Raw genomic sequence first — 13613 nt, 5'->3', positions numbered from 1 at the left:
TGCAAACCATTTCACGGAGCTCAGGTGGCAATTTTTCGAACTGAGGTGTTACGTATAGTCTCACTGACACCTTATATGCAAGAGATCTTCCCTAAGTCAAATAAATTCGTCTGGAGGTAGCAAGAATAAACTAAAAATAAACGTCATCATATTGCCAATGCCTTTGTTACTATCTTTTATTCATATTTTTATTTCCCTTCAACATGGTGACGTATATTTTCATTTTAATATTTTTTCCACAAGGTAATTTTACTGATTTCTGGGGGGAGGGGGAGGGCTGTGGCTGCGAAAAAAAAAATATATATATAAGGCTATGTCAAACCCCTCCAATTAAAAAAGTCTCCATTAAGCCAAATAAAATCGTCTGTAGATAGCACATAAAAAATAATGTTACCGTACTGAAGGGGTAAACTAATTTCTCTTTACTTATTATCTTTAATCTCGTCTCTTCAATCATCGGGTCCTTCGTGTTTATTCGCAATATCATCAATTTATTTTAATTCTCTCTCTCTCTCTCTCTCTCTCTCTCTCTCCATTATTTCTTTTATTGTCCCTCGCTTCACACATCATTCTTATGTATTTTTTTTCTGGTCAGTTCTTCTTCTTGTTCTTCTATCACTGTTATCAAGAATGTAATTAGTTTTTATAATAATAATAATAATAATAAAATAAAAATAAATTATCATTATTATTATTATTATTATTATTATTATTATTATTCGTGTCTGTGTCTATCAGTCTGCGTGTCTGTGCATTAAATCCTCCTAGGTTAGCTGATGAATGAAACTTTCAAGGTGAGTTCGTGTGGGCATTCGATGCTTTCTAGAGGGGTCGGCCCCCACTCACCTAATTAAAATTCTCAGAAATAGTGAAAGGAGGACAGATATGGATGCGATATTTTGGGAGCGTGACCACCACACTAGATTCTTGGGGGGAAAGTGAGCACAAGGACTTCTACGCAACATCTCAGGTCAGTTCATCTGGTTTCTGGATAATGTCGTAAGCTATATAAAATTTTCTACTACTATTTTAAGGGAGTCAGCGCCCCAAAACTTATAAATGCTATAAAACACGAGAAGGAGGGCAGATATCCCTTTGATATTTCAACGCATTCTGTGCACTGGGCTCCCATAAGCTAACAACAACAACAACAACTACTACTACTACTACTACTATTACGACTGCTACTACTACTGTTCACTTAGCGTATCCTGGTACATTACCCTACACGTATACCACCATTGCGATCATGAGGCTTTTACCCGTACACCGGGATACCAGCTTCATTTACGACGTAATATTATTATTTTGTAATTCTCTCAAATCGGCACACACATCGCAGGCCTGAGTACGCAAGTTTCATGCTTTCTCTGAATACACAAGAAGAAACTGCTCATTCACATCATTATTATTTTCACCTACTCACATTTTATATATATATATATATATATATATATATATATATATATATATATATATATATATATATATATATATATATATATATATGAGTGAGAGAGAGAGAGAGAGAGAGAGAGAGCACTTGTAGAACGAAAAAAGGAGTGCTATTAAGAGTGAGACGGGCGGGAGTGTAAGAGCTTGAGTGTGGAAGTAAGGGGCATAAAGGAAATGAATGTGTGTGTGTGTGTGTGTGTGTGTGTGTGTGTGTGTGTGTGTGTGTGTGTGTGTGTGTGTGTGTGTGTGTGAAGTGAGTGTGGAAAGAGAGAAAGGGGCATTGAATGCTGGATTTGAAGAGGAGAATGGGAGAAGAGGAAGAGGAAGGGGAGGCACGGAAGAGGAGGAGGAGGAGGAGGAGGAGGAAGGGGGACGAACGTGGAAGTGAGGGAAAATGAAATTAATGTGAGAATAAAGATGATCGTGGGAGTAAGAATGGAAGTGGGATTGAGTAGGAATGGGAGTGGGAATGGGAACAGGAGTGGGAATGGGAGTGGGAATGGGAATGGAAAGGAGAATGGCAGTGGGGGAAGGCTGAAGAATATATGGGGACAAGTGACTGACGGAATAGGAAGGGGGGAAGGAAGCTGGGTGGGGGAAGGAGGATGAGGGAGGGTAGGGGGAGACGTAGGTATAAAAGAGGGGTGGGAGAGGGACGGGGAGAAGAAGGAATGGGGAAGACGGAAGTGGATGAATAACGAAAAAGGGAGAAAGAAAAATGGAGATGAAGGGGGAAAATAGGAAGACAGTTAAAAAGCAGAAAAGACAGATGGAAAAGTGAAAGTCGTGAAGGGAGAGGGAAGCAAATGAAAACGGATGATGTGCAAAGGATAATATTGTAAAAAATAAAAATATAAGTAAATAAGATCCTTCAGTGAAACTTGGGTAAAGAACTCCTTAGACTAATCTAATTAAACAAAAATCAAATGTACACACACACTCACAAAGGCAGTACAAACACACATGTACGCATCCACGCACATCAAATTAATTATCCCTTACGTAAGGAGGGTGTACACAGGCTCCCACGCGTACACACACACACACACACACACACACACACACACACACACACACGCACACTTACATAACCCACCTACACAGACGCGCACACACACACAAAACCTAGCCCCACATTCCTCTGAAGAAAAGATCGAGTTTCCTGCCCAGTTTCTCCCTTTCTCTCACTATTGAAATGAGAGAGAGAGAGAGAGAGAGAGAGAGAGAGAGAGAGAGAGAGACGCCGTGCTCTTCACTCTACAGAGCACAAGAGCCTCGTATGTACAGGCTTAAGACTTCTATAATGAGGGGAAACGGGGTGAGGGGGAAGAGGGTGAGGGGAATGAGGGTGAGCGGGAAGAGCGTGAGGGGAAATAGGGTGAGGGGGAGAGGGGAGGGGAAAGAGGGTGAGGGGGAAGAGGGTGAGCGGGAAGAGCGTGATGGGAAAGAGGGTGAGAGGGAAGAGGGTGAGAGGGAAGAGGGAGAGAGCGAGAGGGAGAGAGCGAGAGGGTGAGGGGAAGAGGGAGAGAGGGAAAGAGGGTGAGGGGGGAAGAGGGTGAGGGGGGAAGAGGGGGAAGGGAAAGAGGGTGTAGGGAAAGAGGGTGAGGGGAAAGAGGGTGAGGGGGAAAGAGGGTGAGGGGGAAAGAGGGGGAGGGAGGAGAGGGCGAGAGAGATGAGGGTAAAGGGGAAGAGGGCGAGGGGAGAAAAAGGAGCGGGGGTGAGGAGAAAGGCGCGGAGAAAGAGAAAGCCAGTGAGACGGAGAGGAGAGAGAGAGAGAGAGAGAGAGAGAGAGATGGGAGAGTGCGAGAGACTACGGAGAAAGGAAGAGTTGGGAGAATACGAGAGAGGAAGAGAGGAAAGGGAGAGATGGGAGAGTAAGAGAAAGGGTTGGGGAGGGATTAGGAGGGAGGGGGTGAGTGAGGAAGAAGAGGAGGGGGCGAAGGGAATGCAAAACACAAAGGAGTACAAAGGAAAACAAACAGCAACAAACCCTATGATCCCTTCGGGGTGGTTTGTTACAGAGAAGACTACAACTACGATATCTATCTCTATGAGCTGACGATATGGACTGAGGATGAGAGGAGACGAAGAGGGAAGGCAGGGTGGAGAGAGAAAGAGGTGAAAGGAATGGGGTTGTGGGGAGAGGGAAGGATGGGAAAGAAGCAGAGAGTGACGAACAATGGGTGAGAAGGGAGAGAGGGGGAAAGGAAAAGGAGTGAGGAGAGGAAAAACAACAAGATAGAAGAGAAATATGAAAGGAGAAGAAGGGGATGGGAAAGGAGGGGTAAGGAATGGGAGGGGAGGGGAGAGTAATGAAGGGGAGAGGAAAGGAAGGTAGGGAGGGGTAAAAAAAAAAAAGAGAGAGGGTAAAGGAAGGGGAGGTGAGGGGATATACTCTAAATGGGCTGAGCATGGGGTTAAAAAGGCATTTATAAAGGAAGTGGGGGAGGGAAGGGGAGAGGAGGATGGGGGGGGATCGAGTGGGTAGGAGGAGGAGAGATTAAATGGAGTATAAAAGACAGAAGGGAGAAAGAGGAGAGGGGGAGATAAAGGAGGAAGCATGAGAGGGTGAGGGAGAGGGATGAGGGGAGAGAGAGGGGGATGGGGAGGAGAGGATAGGTTAAATGGAGAATAAACGACAGTGGGGAGAGAAGGAAGAGTGGGAGAGAGAGGGAGAGAGAGAGAGAGAGATGAGGAAAGGGAGTGAATGGAAGAGGAGGAGAGTAAACGAAGACTAAAGGATAAAAGAGAAAGATCGGAGAAACGCAAACAGGGGGCATGGAAGGAGGGATGGAAAAGTGAAGGAAGGTGAGATGGAGAAGGGAGGGGAGGTGGGATGGAGAAGGGAGGGAAGGTGGGATGAGAAGGGAGGGAAGAAGGGATGAAGAAATGAGGGACGTGGGGGAATGTCAACTGGGGAGGCGAAGGTAAAGAGAAAGAATGGACGAAGAGGGACGGAAAGGCGAAAAGGATGAGAGACAGACAGACAGAGACGGGAGGAAATGATGGACAGAGATGGGGAATGAGCAGAAGGATGGCATGGGGGAAGAGGGGATAGTATATGGACTGAAGGACAAGGGAGAGAAGGATGAACAGATAGAAGGATGCACAAGAAAGAGGTAAAAAAACAGAGGACAAAAAGAAAACTAAAAGAGGGACGAAAAAAAAACAAATAAGACTACTGAGGACGACAAGGGACAATATAAGGACAAAACGGGAACGAACGAAAACAAGAAATTCTGGAAAAAAAAAATGAAAGACAGGCGAGGAAAAGGGAGAGAACACTAGAAGGACAAAAATGCAAGACAACAATTACGATAATCAAAATAGGACAAAGGAAAAGGGAAGAGGAAGGAAAAGGGAAGAGGAAGGAAAAGGGAAGAGGAAAAACACAGAGAGAGAGAACCACAAGAAAAAAGGACAATGAAAGAACAAGAAAGGCATAAAGAAATAACTCAAGGGAAACAAAAAACATCAATAGAGAAAACGACACGTGAGGAGGAGGAGGAGGAGGAGGAGGAGGAGGAGGAGGAGGAGGAGGAGGAGGAAAAGGGGAAAGACATAAAACCAAGAAAAATAATACTAAGGGTGAAAAGAGCAATTAATCTCTGTACTTCAACGACAAATTATATAGTTTAAAAAATCTATCACCAAAAGATTACAGCTACGGAGATATTTTTGGATCTGAGGACTTCCATTTGGCCCCCTATAACTCCTTCTCTACTAGGGGGTCCTCCTAAGCTGAATAAAATCGTCTGGAGGTTGCAAGATGTACTGAAGAGGTTGAAGAAATAGAAAAGATTAGGCAGTGGGGGGAAAGGTGATTGGGAGGGAGAGAGAGAGAGAGAGAGAGAGAGAGAGAGAGAGAGAGAGAGAGAGAGAGAGAGAGAGAGAGAGAGAGAGACAGACAGACAGACAGACAGACAGACAGACAGACAGACAGACAGACAGACAGACACACACACACACACACACACACACACACACACACACATTATGCTTGTTTTTTTCTCATTTTCATTTTCTGCTATGCATGCTAGCACCTCCGAAGATGTAGCAACTGGTCGTTTTTGTGTGTAGATATGTATGTACAGTATTTATTTGTGTATGAATGTATGTTAAGTAATTTATGTATGTATGTATTTATGTATGTATGTATGTGTATGTTTGTCTCTGTCTGTATGGTAAAGAAATATCTCATGAGCGTTTTATCCGATATGAATGTGTCGATCTGAATGTTTCTAAAAACTTAAACGAACAATTGCCACGTCTTCGAGGATGCTAACTAGCAAATAAAAAAATTAAAATAAGAAAAAAACAAGCATATCTGTCTGTCTGTCTGTCTGTCTGTCTCTGTCTCTCTGTCTGTCTGTCTCTGTCTCTCTGTCTGTCTCTGTCTGTCTGTCTGTCTGTCTGTCTGTCTCTCTCTCTCTCTCTCTACTCCCCTAAACCTCTTCCCACCCAAGGATGGTAAGGGACGGCTGGGTGTGTGTGAAAACAGTAAAAAACACAAGGAAAAAAGCAACATGAAAGAAGCATACCATTTTTACAACTACATGGTCAAAACAGAGTAAACATAAAAGTCCTCGAAATAAAAATAGAGCGAGTGAGAGAGAAAGAGAGAGGGGCAGGTGATGGAGTAGGGGGAGGGAGGGGGAAGAAGCAGAAGGGTAGGTTGGGGGAGGTGTGAGGGAGGAGGGGGGAAAGGGGTGAGGAGTGGTGGAAATTTAATGGGAGAGAGAGAGAGAGAGAGAGAGAGAGAGAGAGAGAGAGGGGGGGGGGGAGGAATGTAGGAGGAGAGATATGGGTGAGCTGGGAGGAGGTTAGAAGTGTTTGAGATAAAAAGGGAAAGAGAGAGAATGAGAAAGTAAGAGAGGGGTAGGCTGGGGGGGGGGAGGGAGAGGGAAGCTGTTTGGCAGGTGGGAGGAGAGGTATGTGTGGTAGGGATAGGGCCGGCAGGAGGGGGGGTATGGGATGCGAAAGGGGGAGAGAGAGAGAGAGAGACATGGGTAAGGGGAGGGAGATAAGGGGAGGGCTGTAGACGAAAAGAAAGGGAGGTACGACAAAGGGAAGGAAGGTAGGCAGGAAGAGGGGAAAAGTATGATGAGAAAGACAGGGGAAGGGGAGAGGGTATGTGAGAAACGTAGGGACAGGAGGTAAACAAGGATGGGGAGAAGGGGGAGCTGACGAGGAGAGATGGGGGTGATAAGGGAGGGGGAAAGGGGAAGGGATGGGATGTCAGGAAAGGGGAGGTCAGGGGTTACATGAGTGGGTGGGGGGAGAGGGATGGTGAGGTAGGGGAGAGGTGCGGGGAGGGTTGGGAGGAGAGGGGAAAGGGGGAGCAGGTGATGAATGTGGAGGGGAGGAGAGGGGAGAAAGAGTGAAAACAAGTTCTTTGGGCAGCCAGCGAGTGAGAATGGAAAAGTTTTAGAGAGAGAGAGAGAGAGAGAGAGAGAGAGAGAGAGATGGAAAGAAAAGTAAGGTAAATGAGGGAATGAAACAGAACAAGTAACAGAGGGATCGAAGAGGGTAAGGAGAAAAAGACGAAGAGGGGAAGAAACGGCAAGAAACAGGAGTACAAGGAAAACCAAACAGAAGCACATATTAACAGACCTACTGGTTCTTTGGCGGCTGTTTTTATTAGGATTGGTTATAACTCAAGTAATTGTTCTATGAGTGTAAGACAAGGATAGTAATGCTGAAAGACTCCCCTCACCAACAAATCCCTCTAACCAACGCCGGCAGGAAAAAGTGAGATGTACTATGCTTGGCGACAGAGAAAAAAAATGAAGGAGGGGAGAGGGAGTGAATGGACGGCGAAATGAGAGAGAGAGGGGGATGACAAAGATGAAAATGGGGAGGAAGGAAGGGAGGGATAAGAAGGGGGAGGAAGAGAGGGAACCAAATGGGAAGAAGAGATGGAAGAAAAGGATGGAAGAGAAAGATGTGAAAAAAAATAAAGGAAAATGTGGGGATGGAAGAAAAGGTGAAGGAGGGGAAACAGAAGAGAGATGGAAGGAATGGAGTGGGTAGAAAGAAGAAAAGGATAGGTGGTAACAGGCAGAAATAGAAGAAGGATGGAAAGAAGAATGACTATGGGGTAGAGAGAGAGAGAGAGAGAGAGAGAGAGAGAGAGAGAGAGAGAGAGAGAGAGAGAGAGAGAGAGAGAGAGGTAAACAGGGGAAAAATTGAAGTGAAAAAAAGAGGAAATAAAAGTGTGTGTGTGTGTGTGTGTGTGTGTGTGTGTGTGTGTGTGTGTGTGTGTGTGTGTGTGTGTGAGAGAGAGAGAGAGAGTGTTACACTAATACATAGACCACACAGACCTTACGGTCCCTACGGGGCGGTCCGGCCTTAACACTAATAAAGTGCTATAATTATACGAGCAGGAGAAAAGGATAGCACAGCAGAAGGCTCTCTCCCCCACCCTCCAGACCCTCCGGTATTTGCCGTACAGGAAACAAGAGAGGAAGTAATAACCTGCAGGACTGAAAACCTCAAGGAATTTTATAACATCGGTAGAAAGTAGAATAATATGGAAATGGAGATTCTAGTCATATAGCCACATACTTACTCTATGCATGCACTTTTTTTTTTTTTCTTATTTAAAACAGATGAACAGAATATTTATCTATTTTCCCTAAAATATTGTCTATGTTAAATGCTAGTTTAGGCGAACTGTGTTTAATAAATAGATGAATGTACACGCGGATATGCAATAATAGGTCTATCATATAGCGATACCAATCGCGTCGAAATACTTGTCTTGTCTCTTTTTAAAGACATTTATGGTACCACTCTCAATCACATTTCCAGGGAGTTTATTCCATTCATATACAACGGAGTAAGTGAAGAAGTTTCTGGTTTTATCAGGATTAGCCCTCCTTGCTTGCAACTTCATACCATTTCCTCGAGTTACTGTCTCAGCAATAACTGTGAACAGCCTGCCTGAATCAATATTACTGAATCCTGAGAGAGAGAGAGAGAGAGAGAGAGAGAGAGAGAGAGAGAGAGAGAGAGAGAGAGAGAGAGAGAGAGAGATACAAGATATGGGAGAAAACAGATAGATCCATTGAAAAGGGGAAATAACTGGTAGAGATTATATACAGGGAGTAACAGAGGGCTAATATATAACACAAGAGAAATAAGAGGGAAATTATAAAATGGGAGATAAAAGAGGGAGATTATGATGAAGAAGGGGAGATAAAAAACGGAGGCGGGTAGCAGAGGGACGATAACAAAATAAAGCATGTAACAGGAAAGGGAGATAAAGAGGGGAGACAGAGGAGAGATAAAGAGGGGAGATAATGAAGCGAGATAAAGACGGGAGATAAAGAGGGGAGGTAAAGACTGGAGATAAAGAGGGGGCATAGAGGAGAGATAGAGGGGAGATAAAGAGGGGAGATGAAGAGGCGAGATAAAGAGGGGAGATAAAGAGGGAAGGTAAAGACTGGAAATAAAGAGGGCACATAGAGGAGAGATAGAGTGATGATAAAGAGGGAAAGTAAAGAGGGGAGATAAAGAGGGGAGATAGGGAGATAAATAAGGAAGGAAGAGGGGAGAGTATCAAGAGTCATAAAGCGATAAGGGTGTGGAGTCAGCATCTCCCTTCACCTCTCATCTCCCCTCACTTCATCTTCCACTATCTCACTTCCTCACCTCATCTTTCCCCACTTCATCTTCCCTCACATCTTCCCTCCCTTCACCTCACCTCACATCTCCCCTCCCTTCACATCTCTCACCTCCCCTTCCCTCCCCTCCCTTTCCCTCACCTCGCCTCATCTTTCATCTCACCTCCTTTTCCCTACCCTCATCTAATCTCACCACACCTCATCTAACCTTCCCTCCCCTCACCTCTTCTCCTCTCTCCTCCCTAGCTCTCACCACTCCTGTATTTTTTTCTCTTTCATCTAGCTTCTCCTTACTTCTTTTTCCTCCCGTCCTTCTCTTCCCTTATCCCTCTTCCTTTCCTATCCCTCCCCTCTCCTCTACTCCCCTTCTCCTCTTTCCCTCTATGTTGTTTCTTTTTGCTTCCTTCCCCTCTGACCATCGTTCCCACCCTTCCTTTCCTCTATTCTTCCCTTTCTTTTCCTTCCTTACACAACCTTTCCCTCTCTATCTCTCCCCTTCCCTTCCTCCCCTACCTCCTTATTTTGAATCTTCTTCGTCTCCCCTTCCGTCCCTCCTCCTCTTCCCTAGCTCCCCTTTCTCTCATTCTTCTTCTCCCTTTCCTCTCGCCATCTCAATCTTCCTCCTCCTTTCTCTCCCCTTACCTCTCCACCCCTTCCCGCCCCCTCCTGATCCCTCTACCCTTCCTTTTCATTATTCTTTTCTCTAACTCTTCCCTTTCTTCTGCTTCCCTTTCCTTTCATTCCTTTCCCTTTCACCCATCCATTCCCTTATTCTCCCCTACTTACCCTTTCTCCACCCTCCTTATACCCCTCTCTTCCCCTTCACTGTTCACTTTTTTTCTCCTTTTCTTCTATCTCTCCTAATCCCCCTCTTTTTCTTCTCTGTAACACTTTCTTTTAAATCGTCTTATTCTCATCTTCACTGTCTTTATGTTGTCCTCTCCCTCCCTCCCTCTCTCTCTCTCTCTCTCTTCCACCTCAGACTCCCTTTCCTCTCTTCTTCGCCTCCTAAATCCCTCCTTCCCACTCACCTAATCTGTTTTCCTCACCACTCTCTCTCCACTTTCCCCTCTTCTTTCCCATACATCTCCCCTCACCTCCCCTCTCACGGCGCTGACTGGGTACTGGAGCCTTCTTCACCTGTGTGTGTGTGTGTGTGTGTGTGTGTGTGTGTGTGTGTGTGTGTGTGTGTGTGTGTAGCTCAGTTTTCGCGCATGCTTGTGTAGGGGTCGAAACTAAACAAGTACATCCTAAACAGAAAACAAGTGAACATTAAGGAGTAGTAGGCAAAACAAGTCGCTCAGGAAAAGATGTTGCGGAATAGTGCAACAAATGTATTATAATCAGGAATACCAAAAATAAATAAATGAATAAATGAATAATAAATGGTGGCTTCTTCTCCAGTCTGATTTCTTTTGAGAGACAGAACCTCCTTCAGGTATTAGCTTTGGGCCTTTGTTTTTATCCTCCCCTCTCTTTCCCCTCCCCTCCCTAAGCACTTCTCCTACTCCCCTCACTTCCTCTACGTCCTCATAAACCTCTCCTTCCACTTCCCTACCCCTCTTTCCTTCCTCTCCCCCTCACTTCCCTCTCCCTACCCATACTCTTCCTCCTAACTTTTCCTTTCCCTTTTCTCTTCCCTCATCACCCCCCTCCCCCGGCATCTCCATATATCTTTCCCTCTACTCTTCCCCTTACTGTACTTCTTCATACCTTTTTCCTCACTCCTTCCCTCCCCGTTCCTCTCCCCTCCCCAGTCTTCTTTTCACTCACTACCATCATTCTTCTCATTCTCCCCACTCTCCCATTATTTTCTCTGTTTCTCCCCTTTCTCCAATATTCTCCTCCTCTTCGGTACCCTTTTCCCTTCCTCCCATCCCCTACCGTTCTCCACTCCATCTCTCCTTTTCTCCCTTCTCTCTTTCATTAGTCTCTTCCTTTTTCTCACCTTTTTACCTTCTCCCCTTCCCACCCATCTCTTGCCTTCTCCCCTCCCCCATTCTCATCATCTCATCTCGTGCTGTTCTCCCCGCTTTCTGTCAATTTTCTCCCTCCCTCAACACACTCCTCTCCTCCCTACCTTCCCCATCACTCTACCCTCGTCCGCACTCTCCCCCTTCTCCCCACATCTCCCCTTTCCATCTCCCTAATCCGCTACCCTTCTCCCCGCCTCCCTATCCAGTATCTACTTTCCTTTCCACCTTTCATTCCCCTTCCCGTTTTCTCCTCCCCACCACTCTTCCTCCTTCTCCCCATGCATCTTTATCTCCTCTTCTTTCCTATTCTTCCTCCTTCACACTGCCCCTCCTACCATACCATTCTTTCCCATCCCTGATCATCCCTTATCTATCCTCCCCTCCCCAACCTCCGACTCCCTACAACCCCCTCCCCACCTCTTCTACCTTCCCCTCCTTCCCCACCTCTCCTACCTTCCCCTCCCACCCCCACCCCTCTCCTCTTCTCGCTTCCCCTCCCTTCCCATCTCTCTCCTTTCCCTTCGCTTACCTTCTTCCTCCTCCTTTTTCCCCTCTCCACTCTTTCCCTTCTCTCCCCCTCCCCCTGCCCCTCCCCTCCCCACACCTGGTAACCAGATCCCCACTTGCCCAACTTCCCTCCGAGGCCAATTAGTTCATCAGACCCTGTTATCTCTCTCTCTCTCTCTCTCTCTCTCTCTCTCTCTCTCTCTCTCTCTCTCTCATTATGTACATCCATGTATTTACTAATCTATGTATGTAAGTTTTTCCAATTTCCTTCGCTTCCCCACTTTTCTTCATTCCCCCCCCCTCTCTCTCTCTGTTTATCTATCTACCTGTCTATCTATCCCTTTTTTCTAATTTCCTTCACTTCCCCACTTTCCTTCATCTCTCTCTCTCTCTCTCTCTCTCTCTCTCTCTCTCTCTCTCTCTCTCTCATATTCTTCCGTCATTAATCTAATTTACATTTTTCAATCTCCCCCTCTCAGACAAGGTTAGGGAAGAAATTGGTGGAGGGAAAAAGATGAAGACGGAGGAGGAGGAGGAGGAAGATGATGAGGTGAAGAGAGTGGGGAATGATGAGGGAGAAGTCACGGGAAAATGAGGAAAAGAGGGGAAGAAAATGGCGAAGGAGTAAGGAGGAGGTGATGACTAGAAAAAAATTAGGAGGAGGACGTGAGGAGGAGGAAGAGGAAGAATATAATGGCTAGGAGACGGAAACGATGGAAAAAATGGTGGAGAGAAAGGAAGGAAGAAAAGAAGGAGTTACAGAGATGGAAAAACTGACGGGAGAGGGACAATGAAACAAAAGAGAATAGAAATGACAAAAAACAGAGGATAAGGAGAGGCATGGGAAGAAGCGAGTGAGGAGGGAAATGTGAGGAAAAAGGGGATGAGGATGGGGATAAGGATGAGGAGTAAGACGAGGAGGAGGAGGAGGAAGAAGACGGAGACTAGGAGAACGACGTGGAGAAGGATTGAGGGGAACTGGAAAAGGAAGAAAAGAAGGAAAGAAGAGAAGGTGTGAGAAACAACGAAAGAAACAGAAAATGGGGGAAGAAGAAAGTTACAAGAAGCCCTGTCCTTCATTACACACAGCGAGGAGTAGGGCCCCGGGGCTAGGCTATCAAAATATAACCCCTCTAACACACTCACTTCCAGGACGTACTTGGCCATTTTCTCAAGTTTCTCCAGACGATTTTTCTCACATTAGGATACAGATCGAACTGGAGGGGTTAGATACAGCCTCTGTCATCCCCTACACTACGAGAGGTTCTTCCCACGCTGAGTAAAAATCGTCTGGTGGTAGAGAATAAATCCCCTCCCCCCAAAATAAAACAATGTGTCATCAGATTCAAGGAGTTGCGAGGCTGATGTCTGTTTCTGCTTCTTCTCGTAATCTCCAGACGATTTTCTTCAGCTAACGAGAGGTTTTTCGACCTGGGGGGGAGGGCTAAATATTGCTGTCCTGAACCCCTCCTTACATGCTGGGTGGTTTTCCTAGGCTGAATGAAATCGACCGAAGACAGTAAAACACACACACACACACACACACACACACACACACACACACACACACACACACACACACACACAAGGTATTTCCAGACGATTTGGTTAAGCTCTGGCGGGACGATTCCTAGCGAAGGATACAGAGACAGCTCATTAACCCCTCCATGACCTGATCTCTCTCCCTCAGCTGAATAAAATCGTCCTACGGTAGCATGAATAAAACGAAAAAAATAAGTCGCAGGATGAAAGGAGTTAGGGGAAAAAAAAAAAGGGGAAACGTCTCTTGAGGATTGGAATCGATGCCCCCCCTGACCTCCCCCCCCCGGGCGCCTTCAGTCCTTAGGTGAAGAGATGAGGGGAAGTAAAAAGAGAGGGAAAGACAGAATGAAGTAATATGGATTAAGAAAAACAAGAAAAATAATAAGTCAATGAACTGATATGGGAAAATGAAACTAAGAAAACTATGATTAAAATGAGACCATGAAATAATGAGGAAAGAAAACTCAGAAAAAATACGACAGAATGAATACAGGAAAAAACTAAA

The sequence above is a fragment of the Coenobita brevimanus genome, chromosome 22 (assembly GCF_032717465.1).
Source record: "Coenobita brevimanus isolate Jiangsu-jjx chromosome 22, ASM3271746v2, whole genome shotgun sequence".
In the NCBI taxonomy this organism is placed as follows: Eukaryota; Metazoa; Arthropoda; class Malacostraca; order Decapoda; family Coenobitidae; genus Coenobita; species Coenobita brevimanus.
The sequence above is the reverse complement of the archived record's forward strand: the minus strand, read 5'-3'. Positions refer to the sequence as shown.